This window comes from Mustela lutreola, chromosome 13, assembly GCF_030435805.1.
Source record: "Mustela lutreola isolate mMusLut2 chromosome 13, mMusLut2.pri, whole genome shotgun sequence".
In the NCBI taxonomy this organism is placed as follows: Eukaryota; Metazoa; Chordata; class Mammalia; order Carnivora; family Mustelidae; genus Mustela; species Mustela lutreola.
In genome coordinates, this window is record NC_081302.1 from 43,739,972 (window position 1) to 43,754,320 (window position 14,349).

Consider the following 14,349-nt stretch of genomic DNA (forward strand, 5'->3'; position numbering starts at 1 on the left):
TACTGCAATTTGAATATAGGATTTTTGATATCTGCCTATTTTTTTCATATTTTGCATTTTCTTCCTTATATTTTAATCCCAGTAAAGCCACCAATTTGCAATCACTACTTCCCAAAGTACCCCTAAAATGGCTCTTAATTTTGAAGAGATTCTTTCAAATTAACAAATATACTTAAAATTATATTATTTGAGTTAACTGAAATAATAGGAAATTTAAAAAAAAAAGGAGATTGAAGTAATAAACATATTACCAAATTATGGATCATGATCTCAGGGGTTGTGAGACCAAGCCCTGCATTTGGGCTCCGTCCTCAGCAGGGAGTCTGCTTGGGGTTCTCTCTCCTAGTTCCTCTGCCCCTCCCCACACTCTCTAAACTAAATAAATAAACCTCTTAAAGAAAAGGAGACAGAAAACAGGGAAGTGCTCAAGAAAGATAAGATTAAAACAGATAAAGCAGACAATTACAGGACTCAGTGAAAAATATGTATCAGGGGCACCTGGGTGGCTCAGTGGGTTAAGCCACTCTCAGGTCATGATCTCAGGATGCTGGGATCTAGTCCCGCATGGGGCTCTCTGCTCAGCAGGGAGCCTGCTTCCCTCTCTCTCTCTCTGCCTGCCTCTCTGTCTACTGTGATCTCTCTCTCTGTCAAATAAATAAAAAAATATATATATGCACCATTGTTAATTTAAACTTTGTTCAGCTGTTACCTGCTCACTCAAGCTGTCATTGTCCACTCCTGGAGGTGTACATTGCTCACTATATGGCTAGTTTCATGCTAATCATTGTATGCCCAGTACCTACCTGAATTCTTTTCTTTCCAGGTAAACTCCACCACTTCCCTGTTTCCTTATCTCTTTTCAACACTATTTCAAAATAAGCAAAAAGAACATCTTTTGTGTAAGTCAAGTGAAATAATTATAATCAAAAGACTTATTATAGCATGTGTTTTTATTATGAACTATATAGTTTAAATTCTAAATTTAGAAAGATTGTCAATGAATTGATGGTTTAAATTTGTATTATATATACTGGCTTAATTTATCCCTGAAAATATGTTAGGCATAAAAATAGTTCAAAACTAATAAAATATAGAATTAGAATTTAGATATTACTTCTAATGGAAATGACTTTATTTATATGAGTGTTCTATGACCGAGTGAATATGCTTGGTGAAATACTCAAGGAGAGGTGAAATGATCAAAATCACACATTTAGACAGTGTCAGGGTAGAGAAAGGAAGCTACATTTTCTTATTCTTAACAATTATTCTTGAAGTACCTAACACTCTTTTTGCCTATGTTCTAGACCACAATTACTATCTTTAGTAGTTTACAACAATGTTTGTTCCAAATGCCACATCCCGTGTATTGGTAGTTTTCATGACTAAACAGGAAAAGAACAGGATCAAGAAGGGAACAGAAAGCATAGTAGAATATTATCCTTCTTCTCCTGATTTCTCTGTACCTAGGTGTTGAGATTAAAAGAAGTATCACTCCAACACCATTTTGCTTTATCACCTCTTTGTGCCAGCCCCCGTGAACTACTTCTGATAATTTCCTCGTTGAATAACAGCCTTATAATATGGCAATCTTGACCCAGAGCTTGTCTTGTTTAGGTTCTTAAGTATCCAAAGTAGTTTTGGTTGGACACACAACAGGTAACAGAGCCTCAAGATCCTGTAAGTGTTGTCAGTGGGAAGGGGAAAAGAACTGACATTTAAGAAGTATCTATGGATTTTTCATGATCATGCTATCTACTACCATTGATTCATCCCTTGAATTCCAACAGTCCTCCAAGGAGAACTACTATGATTTTCAATGTTAAGGGAGGAACAAGGCATTAAAGGAATAAGGCAGTGATCTTCTTACTTAAGACTACAGTGTTTATTGACTAGGTATTCTTATTTCTCTTCTTCATTGTTAATTTGCTACAAACCTAATGCTCTTAGTATTATACCATTAGGGATGCTTGCTAATAAAAAGAATTATGAAGAAACTTGAGCCTTTTGCCATGGGGCAAATAAGTCAGAAATGAAATAATTCTAGTTAATGAGGAGTAAAGAAGTAGAAGTTTATATTTTATTTCATTCCAATTAGCATTAGTTTTATGTATGAAGGTGTGATATGATGACAATAAAGATATGATGAGAGTAGATATTAAGAAAACCAATAATATGAGAACTTTAACAAGCTTTACAATAATCTATGAATCCCAAAGTTAAAAGAATATAAGGAACTGGGCACCTGGGTGGCTAAGTGGATTAAGCGTCTGCCTTCAGCTCAGGTCATGATCTTGGGCTCTTGGGATTAAGCACCACATCGGGCTCTCTGCTCAGCAAGGAGCCCGTTTTCCCCTCTCTCTTCCTGCTTCTCTGCCTACTTTTGAAGTCTCTCTCTGTTGAGTAGATAAATAAAACCTTTAAAAAAAAAAAAAGAATATAAGGAATTATTTGAACTGCAAAAAGTGAGAATGTGGCATAGGTGTGGCATACTTTGATCAATAAAAACATAATCTTTGATTTAAAGAAATTGTTACATTGGTAATGACCATTTAACTGTACTGGATACAGAAGAGAATCTGAGGCAGTTTACAAAGAAATTAAAAATGATCAGACAGGACCAGATAAGATAGGAAACTAGAAACTTGCCATAGCCAGTTTTGACTTAGGATTTTTTGTTGTTGTTGTTGTGTTTTGTTTTTGTTTTTAAAGATTTTATTTATTTACTTGACAGACAAAGATCACAAGGTGGCAGAGAGGCACAGAGAGAGAGAGAGAAAGGAGGAAGCAGGTTCCCTGCTGAGCACAGAGCCTGATGTGGGTCTCCATCCCAGGACCCTGAAATCATGACCTGAGCCAAAGGCAGAGTCTTTAACCTGCTGAGCCACCCAGGCACCCCTTGGCTTAGGGTTTTATCTGTACCTTACTTACTAAGAAATAGTGAAAGTTTAAAACAGATAAAATAAGAGATTGCCATTTTAGTGCATGAGGATGTGCATGTTTATATAAGAAAGTGAGTCTACCTGTTATAAGGTATTAGGGTTTTTTGCTGTTGTTGCTGTTGTTTTATAATAATCTTAAAGTTACAGGCATTTGTAAAGTTACAGGCATTTTTTACCTCCCCAGAAGGAAATGCTTGAATTTATCTCCACAGAAGGTTACTATATTGTTAAGAAAATCAAAAGATATGCCCCCAAAAGCAATGAAAGTATAATCTAAAAAGGTGTTCTGTCAGAGGCAAGAAATAAAAGAAACATGATCAAACAAGCTGGTAAATTCTGGAAGATTTCTGTCAAATATATATTTATCTATGTTAACTAAAAAATGATGAACAGTTCATTTCATGAGATGATTTCTGTCATTTATAATTAATATTTTAATTACATTCTAGAATTCCCATGTTAAGGCAAAAAAATCTCATTATTTCTTAGAAAACATATTGGATCAATTCACTCTAAATAGCACTTTTGTGCTATTATGCTGATTCCTCATTTGGTTAGACTTTATTGTAGAGCAAAGAAGCAGCACCCTTTACAGGGCTGTTAAAACCAAATGTGTATGCATGTTAATATTTTAAACTTCATTTTATAAATAACAGCAAGTATAATAATAAAGGCATCACATGTCTGTTCAATGTTTATTGCTTGTCTCCTGTCTTGCTTTGAGCCTGTTCTTAAGAGGAGGTGATAAAACGTTCTGTAGTGTTCATGGACTGAAACCTGATTCCCTGATTGCAACCCCTGACTACACTATGCACCAGTATTTCAAAATTATTCCAAAGCCAAGTTAAAACAAGGAGGTAGTAATAGTAACAAAACCTTTAACACATTCATTTTAGGTCACTTTTGTACTTTTGTTTCTAAAACAAGAGTAAAAACAGTATGAGTCTAATTAGAAGTAGTTTCACATTATGACTAAAATTTTTATTAAGCCCAAGTAGTGCACCATTTCCAATTAATGAAACTAATTTTGAATGTCAGACTAATGAAGATTTAATGAGAGCAAAAAAAGGTTCTAAAATAATACTTGACTATAATTAATGTCATGTTTACCATTTTATAGTACGATTATATTTAAAAATTCAAAACATTTGTATTTCACCTTATAACTAGAGATATATTAAAAAGCTTTTCCACTTAGTATCAGTGTATAATCTTTCTAGTACCTTTTATTTCTAGTATTGACCACACTAAGTATATTAAAATCATAAAAGCACATTCAATTAATAACAATGATCTTTAAAGTCGTTTTTAGTTAGGGATGTTGATCAGACAGTACATAGTTCTAATGCTGTAGAATAGTGCTTGGTGATTCGAATATTAGTTTACTAGAGATCTAAGCATATCTCATTTTCCAGCCTTTTTATAACTTATCAGGCATAATATATACATACACACACACACACACACATATATTTTAAAGGATAACTTATCAGGCATAATATATATACACACACACACACATATATATATATATACACACACACACACACACACACATATATATTTTAAAGGATTTTGTTTACTTATTGACAGAGAGTGAGCAAGCGAGAGAGCACAAGCAGAGGGAGTAGCAGACAGAGAGAGAGGGGAAGCAAGCAGCCTCCCTGTTGAGCAGAGAGACCAATATGGGGCTCGATCCCAGCGTCCTGGGATCATGGCCCTAGCCAAAGGCAGGCGCTTAAGGAACTGAGTCACACAGGTGCCCCTATCAGGCTTATGTTACAGAAGCCTGGACAAATTGTGTGGACAATTCTTTTAGAGACCCTTCCATGTGATGAATGTGTGAATGTGAGGAAAAGGTTGAAAGTATAGAATAGATAAGTACTATTCTAGTATCAGGCCAATGAAGGATAAAAGAAAAAATGAAGACATTTCAATATTAATGAAACAGTCCATTTTGGGAAGAGAAAGTCCTATTGAATATTCATTTCAAGAGATATAAATGTCCAGGGTTGCAAGAGCAGAACACATTTCTCACAATTCTTGTTGGCAATTCAGAATTTAAATTAGGGATTGAATATCATTCTCAAAGTCCAGGAACATTAAATGATAAAGCATACTGGCATTAAAGGAGATGGAGTACAGAAAAACCTGGGTTAAAATAAGAACATCCTAAGGTATCTGAGTTCATATCTATACAATGTGGTTTATAATAATATTTAAATCTGAGAGATCTTATGAGGATTATGAAAGTAGTAAAACAAATAGTAACTTTGGAATTCAAAACATTATTATTTATTTATTTATTGTTCATTTCAGACTTGAGAGACATCTTTAGATGTTTGACTCTAGCTTTATAATTTTAAGGAAGAAGCTGAGGCTTACTCATAGTAACAAAACCAAAGTGATTTACTGTATTTTATAATTGGGATATGGCCGTTACTTTCAATAAGGATTTCATATTTTTAAAATCTTTTTAAATTTGTTATTAATTTATGTTAAAATTATTTTATTCAAAATACTGAAGGTATTATCACTATTTAACATTTTCCTGAATACACAAATAAACTGTGAAAAAATGTCATGCAGTTATAAGTAATGAGAGAGCTTCATTGGTTCTATCCCATCTAACAAACTGCTACATAAGTCAAATTTTTAAAAGATCTGAAATGATATTTCTAAAATGACCCTGATGTGTTTATAGCCATTATAAGCAATTCTTCCTTTTACTCAGTTAATCTAATGACTAAACTTCTTTTATCTTTTATCACAAAAATTAGAGTCCTAGCAGACTGAACAATCTTCTCTTTCAAATCTCTTTAAGTTAAATTTAAAAAGTTTGAATACATTTTTTCCATGAAAAAGGAACAAAGGTTTCTGTCCAGCATCATTTTCTGTTAAAAGTTAAAGTAATTAGAGTTTCAATTTATCAAAATGTCATTCCCAAAATAGAAAAGGTTATGTGGTTTAATTATATTCATGTTATTTCACCATAAGATTTTATTTTTCATCTATTAATTTATAGGCCAATAGTAAAGCCAGTGAAATGAACATAACTATACTGAGTTCTCCAATATTACATCAAAACTGGCCTACACAATGAGCACAGAATTCTTAAAGGTTAATCACACTCTTCTAAGATTACAAATTCTGAACTTTAGTAGTCTGTTAATTAAAAAGAACAGTTTGTCATTGGTAGAATGTTTTCATTATGGCATACAAATGTGAAAATACAGAGACATAAAATCCATGTTTGGGAACAGATGATATGTACTCAGTAAGCTTCTTCTAGGTAAAAGAGACACATCATCATAAGAAACTTCAAAAAGAATTTTGGAAAGTTCCCTGGGCTTAAATTTAAATATTTTAAGTATTTTTTTTTTTTTTTAAAGATTTATTTATTTATTTAACAGAGAGAGATCACAAGTAGGCAGAGAGGCAGGCAGAGAGAGAGAGGAGGAAGCAGGCTCCCTGCTGAGGAGAGAGCCCGATTAATTATATATGAAATTGTTTCAAAATGCCAAAGGATGGGCTAATGCCGCACACACATACAAAAGTAACATTTGGAGTAATATTTAGCTGCATCCAATATTAACAGATCAAGTAGATGTTATAACTAAACTACTTCTACAAAAGTGGTGGCATTTTTTTTTTCTTCAAATCTTGAAGGCACTCCCCATCTGCTCATGTATCCACTTACTAAAAGTTTTAGTCTAGTTACATTGTTTCATAAAACCCCATGAAAACATCATATTTCCCAGTCTTTTAGTTCAATTAAACATGGATGTGAAACTAATCATAGTTATTTAGCTATTTTGGAGAGCAGAATGTGAAGCAATTCCTCAAAAACCTTTTTGAAGTCTTCCAGATTGGCAAATGACTCCTCTTGTATAGATGCGATACAAAATGTGATTAACATGTGCAAAGAACATTGATAAAAGTGACAGAAATCTGATTACATGTCTTGATATAAGCATTATGGGATTTGAAATAAATCATTCATTAATCCATCCAGTTATTTGTTGCACAAATATGTTTTAAATGTCTCACGCCTCATGTCATTTTATTGTCTGGACAGTAGCAATAGCAATACCTAATTTATACAGTTGGTTTGAGCGAAATTGGGTTATACATGTGTGACTGTATGTCCTAATTCCTCAGTATCCCTTATTTAAACATGGATCTTCTGATTTGTGAATGTGGACACTGGATAAAATTTAAAAAGGAAACACAATAAACAATCTAAAAACATATTTCAAATATCAAGTCCATATATATATATGTTTTTCAGATTGTAGTATAGATGGAGTGTAGACTACACTTTAAATGGACCAATGCTTTTTCAACACTTTTTCAGTAATCAGTGCTAACTCATTCTGAGTCTTTAATACCAGAGTTTGAATTGATTTTTATAATGACAAAGTACTTCATAAACACAAAGACCACTTCACACCACCAGAAGTAAATGTGTCTACTCAACTGGGTAAAATTTAGGAATGGACAAGAAGGTTTGATGAAGAAATCTGTGTTAACATTAAGAGTTCTTTTCTAGCTAAGAAAGTGATTTAAAAAATATACTCAGAAAGCCTGCAACTGTAAATTAAATAGGAAACTTTGAAGACATTTGGCACAGACATTTCTTAGGAGAAACCATCTTGGATTAACTTTGAGTTAGTGAGAGATGCAAAGAGTGCTACAGGTTAGATTAGATCAGTAAAAAAGTTTAATTCATCATCATCCAGAGAAAAATTACAAGACTAGCTCTTAAAGCCTTATTAGTGCTCGAGGTTACAATTTCCTTCTCTTTTCTTTAACCCAGACATGCAAAATTGCCCTCTCTTCAACATGAATCAAAATTAAGTACACACAGATGTGCCACTTGGTATTTCCTAGTTGGTAATACTTAGTGGAGAAAGAATTTTGTACCTTTTTTGAATCATAAAAGGAAGTAATCATCTGGCACTAATTGAAACAAAGTCTCCACTACAGAGAAAATAAAAATGAACTTGTTTTTCTGTTAGAGTTTACTATTTACACTGCTCCTTATATCAGCAAAAACACACACCTCACACCTGCTGCTTTTCCTCCTTTTTCCTGTTGAACCTCTACCTAATTAACAGCCATTAAGATTCACACCTGTAGGGGTTTTAGCCTTTGCCTACTGCTCTGAGTTATGGTTTTTAGCCCTTCAGTTTACCTATAATACATGAGTGATCACTTTCCCTAACAGGCTCAGTCTTTGAAAGAAAGCCGTTCTCAGTATTTGCTTGCCTGCAAAGTCACTCTTGAATTCGCCACAGCTGGGGACTCTCAGAGGCAATTGTTTTTTCTGGAATAAGACATGAACAGGTGGTACTCCCACCTGCTGCACGTCTTTGAATGTTTGTTGGCTTCGAACAGTTCTTGGACCTGATATTTGAAATGTTCGCTTGCATTAGAAGCAGCCGAGGAAGAGAAAACAGGCCATGGCCTTTTTTGTTACTAATGGTCTCATTACAGACATTCTCTGGTTGGTAATTGCTGGCATATTGAAATAAATGGGTGCATTGCTTTCTGGACTGGGTATGGGTGGAAATAAGCCAAACAGATTGTTACATAGCCTGGCTACTTTATTTTAAGCATTAAGGAAGATTTAGACAATCAAACTGAGTGACTTATTTTCCCCTTGGGAAAGTTTGCAAAGGTCTATTTGTAACTGGCAATAGAAACATTTCTGGACAGACAAGTAGTTGTGATTTTCACTGCGATTTCTTCTACACAGAAGAAAGCACTTAGGTGCTATCTAATTTGGCATATGTCCTGTTCTCTTAGTTTATTTAGCGTTTTGGTATTTCTATTCTCTAGTGGAGTGGGACAAATTGACTCAAAAACTGCTAGAGCTACTCACGTTGAAGGCTTTATGGACAAAGTAAACTATTATGGTCTATCCAGTCATAATTACAACCTGCAAATATGTTGAGGCTATTTTTGTTCCAAGCAAAATTGAAAACATACTGTTAAGCATGGTTGTTTCTATTCTCCAACTGTCCTTTCTCTTTAATGGTTTCCAATGAACTACAGCAGAAATAATACAGAGTAGCTTTGATTCAACATACCTAAAGTGCTCTTTATGTATTTGCAGAGTAAGGCAAAAAAGCATATTTTATTTATGATTGTTTACCTATTTCATGTCCATATAAGGTAGATGTAGATAGATGTGGGTATAGACATAGAAAAAATAGATATATTCAAATTGTATATACAATACATTTAGTATATATAATCATTGATTTAAAAATGTATGAAGTGACAATCCCCCTGCAGGACTCTAAGTGACTTCCCTCGTTTAGACTCTGAACCAATTTTCCTTGAAATATTTTCCAGGATACTTGGCATTTAAAAGGCATCCAGTAAATGCCAAACCCCACTCTTTCTGATTTACTCTTCTAAAATATGTGCCATTGCCTGTTAAATATTGCCCCTCTAAGACTTATTAACAGTCTAGGTAACGGTATAATTATCCTATTTTTCATACAAGGAAATCAAGGTGCATGGTTTATGCCTGAGGCTATATAATAGGTTAAGTGGCAGACTTGGAGTTTAACAACCAACCCCTCTGCCTCTTAGTGTCATGAATCTTCCAGGACATTCTTGCATCCCAAACCTGACAGGGGTTCTTAACATTTCTGCAGACACTGGGGTACATGGGCATATTTTTACAAGAAATGTTCAACATTTTAAAAAGTTGAAATTGTAACTAGGTAAAGTTTGCCTAAAAAATTATGATATTGGAGAGAGAGGTAGCAAAGGATATGGAACTGATATGTTTGGGAAATAGAGAATAAAGTTAGTTTCTCATAAGTTAAGAATGATATTGGGTCAGAAGACAAGGAAAGTAACATAAGAAAACATAAGAAAGGATTTGGTTAATTGAGGCTTGAAGATGAAAACTGGAAAACTGGGAATATTTTTTTGAATTTCCTTTCAATATAACACATTCCCTGGTTTTCTTTTTGTTCTCTCTCAGTTCCTTTCTCTCTCTCAGTTACTTTCTTAGCCTCCACTGCCTCTTCCTCCCCGGCCACATATTTATTTATCTTTTTTTTTTTTTTTTTCCCATTTCCCAGACCCAGTCTTTGTCCTCTGTTTTCACTCTATAGTCTTTTCCTACATGATATATTTCAATAATTATATTATGACTTGTAGGTTACATTTAAAAACACTGTAACTAAGATTTTCAGTCTGGGATCAGTGGTCACTTTCGAAATAATACAATTCGATAAACTGAACAGAACTTCAATACAAACCATTTTCCTTTTTCTTTTTTACTCTACAAAAAATAGTTTTTTTTTATTCAAGATTTTCATACACTGCACATATTCCCGAATATCTCCTCAGAAAACAAAACTGATAATTTCACTCTCTGCTTAAATTCTTTCAGTTGCGTCCCATTGTTGTGGAATGAATTGGAAAGTCTAGCTGTGACCCACAAGGTCCTGTGTGACCTGTCCTCTCTTTGCAATGATAACTTCATCTCATGACGTTCTTCCATTCTTGCTTTACTTTGCTTCCATACCTGACACATGTCCCTTTTATCTTCTGTCTCTTCACCTTTGTACATGATATTTATATAAATAAAGCTGTTACTTTTACAAATGTGTTTATAACCTGAGTAAAGGTAAATAAAAATGTCTCAGGCTGCTGTCTAAAGTTATTTTCCTCCTGCTTTTCTTCACTTAATCATCTTTTTTCTCAGATTCCAGCTTACACATTAACTTCTTGTAGAAGCCTCTAAGGACCCTCAGATTGGCTTTATGGCCTTCTTATGTGTTCTCAGTACAGCTTTCCTTTCCTTTCTCAGCATTTTGTCTAGTTGTGATTGTTGGGGAACAATTCTCCATGGAGTTTTGTTTACATCTTGTATCTGTTTTTGTCCTGGACTGTCTTTTCAAGGATGTTTGCATATCAAACAGCCTTCAAAGATAAATTGTGTCTCTCACTAGACCAGAGGAAAGATAGATTTCCTTACCAATATAATTAAGATACTATCTCTCTTTGTCTTATGGCTAAGATGGGGCAGATTAACTAGCTGCCCCAATATAAAATTGAGGCCTCCTCAGCATAGATAAGTATTAAAAACCTTATGTTAAGAGAAAGAAGCCAGTCACAAAGAACATACACAGTATAATTTCACTGATAGAATATATAGAACAGAAAAATCTACAGAGACAGAGAGTAGATTAGTTGTTGCCAAGGTTGGTGGGAAGGGGACGGATAAATGGAGAGTACCTAATGATAGGTATGAATTAATATTTTGCATGATGAAAATATTCTAAAATTGATTGTGGCATTGATTTCACGAAACTGAATATACCAACACACACACACACACACACACACACACACACATTAAAAAAAAAAAAAAGTTCCCACTTAATAGGAGAATTGTTTGGTATATAAATCATACCTCAAAACTGTCTTTCTGTTTTGTTTTGTTTTAAAAATACATTTATTAAAATGATTATTCACCATGACCAAGGGGGACTTATTCCTGGGCTGCAAGGGTGGTTCAACATCCTCAAATCAATCGGTGTGATACACTACATCAATAAATGAAAGGACATGAACCAGATGATCCTCTCAATAGATGCAGAAAAAGCATTCAACAAAGTACAGTATCCTTTCTTGACTCAAACTCTTCTTAGTGTGGAGATAGAGGGAACACACTTCAATATCATAAAAGCCATATAAAGAGCAAATATCTTTCTCAGTGGGGAAAAACTGAGAGCTTTTCCCCTAAGGTCAGGAACATGGCAGGGATTTCCACTATCATCACTGTTCAACACAGTGCTACAAGTCCTAGCCTCAGCAATCAGACAACAAAGAAAAATAAAAGGCATCCAAATCCGCAAATAAGTCAAACTCTCACTCTTCACAGATGATACTGTATGTGGAAAACCCAAAAGCCTCCACCCCAAAATGCTAGAACCCATACAGGAATTCAGCAAAGTGGCAGGATATAAAATCAATGCACAGAAATCAGTTGCATTTCAATATACCAACAATGAGACAGAAGAAAAAGAAATTAAGGAGTTGATCCCATTTACAGTTTCACCCATAACCATAAGATACCTAGGAATAAACCTACCAAAGAGGCAAAGGATCTGCACTCAGAAAACTATAGAACACTCATGAAGGGATTGAGGAGGATACAAAGAAATGGAAAAACGTTCCATGCTCATGGTTTGGAAGAACAAATATTGTTAAAATATCTATGTTACCTAGAGCAATCTACACACTCAAAGCAATTCCTATCAAAATACCATCAACTTTTTTCACAGAACTGGAACAAATAATCCGAAAATTTGTATGGAATAAGAAAAGACCCTGAATAGCCAAAGGAATGTTGAAAAAGAAAACCAAAGCTGGTGGCATCACATTTTGGACTTCAAGCTATATTACAAAGCTGTAATTAACAAAATAATGTGATATTGGCAAAAACCAGACACATAAATCAATGGAACAGAATAGAGAACCCAGAAACAGACCCTCAAATCTGTGGTCAGCTAATCTTTGACAAAGCAGGAAGTAATGTCCAATGGAAAAAAGACAGTCTCTTTAACAAATGGTGTTGGGAAGATTGGACAACCACACGCAGAAGAGTGAAACTGGACCATTCGCTTTCACCATACACAAAAGTAGACTCAAAATGGATGAAAGACCTCAATGTGAGACAGCAATCCATCAAAATCCTTATGGAGAACATAGGCAGCAATCTCTGTGACCTCAGGCACAACAACTTCTTGCTAGACACATCTCTAAAGGCAAGGAAAACAAAGGCAAAAATGAACTATTGGGACTTCATTCAAATAACAAGCTTTTACACAGCAAAGGAAACAGCAAAAGCAAAAACAACTGACAGAATGGAAGAAGATATTTACAAACAACATATCAGATAAAGGGATAATATCCAAAATCTATAAAGAACTTATCAAGCTCAATACCTAAAGAACAAATAATCTAATTAAGAAATGGGCAGAAGGCATGAACAGACATTTCTGCAAGAAGACATAAATGGCCAACAGACACATGAAAACATGCTCGACATCATTCAGTATTAGGGAAATAGAAATGGAAACCACAATGAGATACCACTTCACAATGGTCAGAATGGCTAAAATTAGCAGGTCCAGAAAGGACAGATCTTGGGGAGGATGCAGAGAAAGGGGAACCCTCTACTGCTGTTGGTGGGAATGCAAGCTAGTGCAGCCATTCTGGAAAACAGTATGGAAGTTCCTCAAAAAGTTGAAGATAAATTGTGACCCAACAATTGTACTATTTATGGTATCCACCCCAAAGATAAAAATGTGGTGATCTGAAGGGGCACCTGTACTCCAAGCTTATGGCAGCAATGTCCTCAATAGCCAAACTATGGAAAGAGCCCAGATGTCCATTAACAGATGAATGAATAAGAAGATGTTGTATGTATATATACACATAATGGAATACTACTCAGCCATCAAATATGAAATCTTGCCACTTGCAACAATGTGGATGGAACTGGAAGGTATTCTGCTAAGTGAAATAAGTCAATCAGAAAAAGATAATTATCATATGATCTCACTCACATGTGCAATTTAAGAAACAAAACAGAGGATCATAGGGGAAGGGAGGGAAAAGTGAAACAAGACAAAATCAGTGAGGGATACAAACCATAAGAGACTCTTAATCATAGTAAATAAACTGAGGGTTGTAGGAGGGGCAGGGGTGATGGTGGGGCCCTCGAGGAGGGCACTGATTGAATGAGCAGTGGGTATTATATGAGACTGATGAATCACTGAACTCTACTTCTGAAACTAATAATGTACTATATGTAAATTAATTGAATTTAAATTATACACACACACACACACATACACACACAGAGAGAGAGAGAGAGAGAGAGAGAGAGCAATTAAGATACAAACTTGCATAGAAACAGTAAATGTCTATTGTTTAAACTAAAAAACAAAACAAGAGAATTGAGATGGAAGTGGCACCTGGGTGGCTCAGGTCACGATCTCAGGGTTATGAGATTGAGCCCTTCGTGGGGCTCTGTGCACTAGAGATTCTTTCCCAGTCCTTTCCTCCCACCCCCTACCTCCACTCATGCACATGCAGTTGCTCTCTCTCTAAAATAAAATAAATAAATAAAATTTTCACAAAAACAAAAAGAAAACAATGAATTTATGATCTGAATAATGGTCAAGAAATAAAAATATTCAGGGCCTTTTAACTCAGAGTTACTCAGCTATATACAAACCTACTCTATGGGTTGCATCCATGTGGGCCCACATTAACACTGACCCAGTAAGACTTGAGGGACAGGACGAATGGATATAAACAGAAAGTTCCTGCTGCCTACATTCCTGTGAACAATAGGAATTTT